Source organism: Oncorhynchus gorbuscha, linkage group LG06 (genome assembly GCF_021184085.1).
Source record: "Oncorhynchus gorbuscha isolate QuinsamMale2020 ecotype Even-year linkage group LG06, OgorEven_v1.0, whole genome shotgun sequence".
Lineage (NCBI taxonomy): Eukaryota > Metazoa > Chordata > Actinopteri > Salmoniformes > Salmonidae > Oncorhynchus > Oncorhynchus gorbuscha.
In genome coordinates this window covers 50,959,944-50,960,322 of record NC_060178.1, presented here as the reverse complement: position 1 = coordinate 50,960,322, position 379 = coordinate 50,959,944, and positions in this window count along the sequence as shown.

Below are 379 nucleotides of genomic sequence, written 5' to 3'. Positions count from 1 at the left end.
GAGTACACACCCCTGAATGGCCCTTGTGTTGAGGATAAGCGTGGCAAATGTGTTGTTACCTACTCTTACCACCTGGGGGCGGCCCGTCATGAAGTCCAGGATCCAGTTGCAGAGTGAGGTGATTAGTCCCAGGGTCCCTAGCTTAGTGATACGTTTTGAGGGCACTATGGTGTTGAACACTGAACTGCAGTCAATGAATAGCATTCTCACATAGGTGTTCCTTTTGTCCAGGCGGGAAAGGGCAGTGTGGAGTGCAATAGAGATTGCATCATCTGTTGATCTGTTAGGGCGGTATGCAAATTGGAGTGGGTCTAAGGTTTCTGGGATAATGGTGTTGATGTGATCCATGACAAGCCTTTCAAAGCACTTCATGGCAACA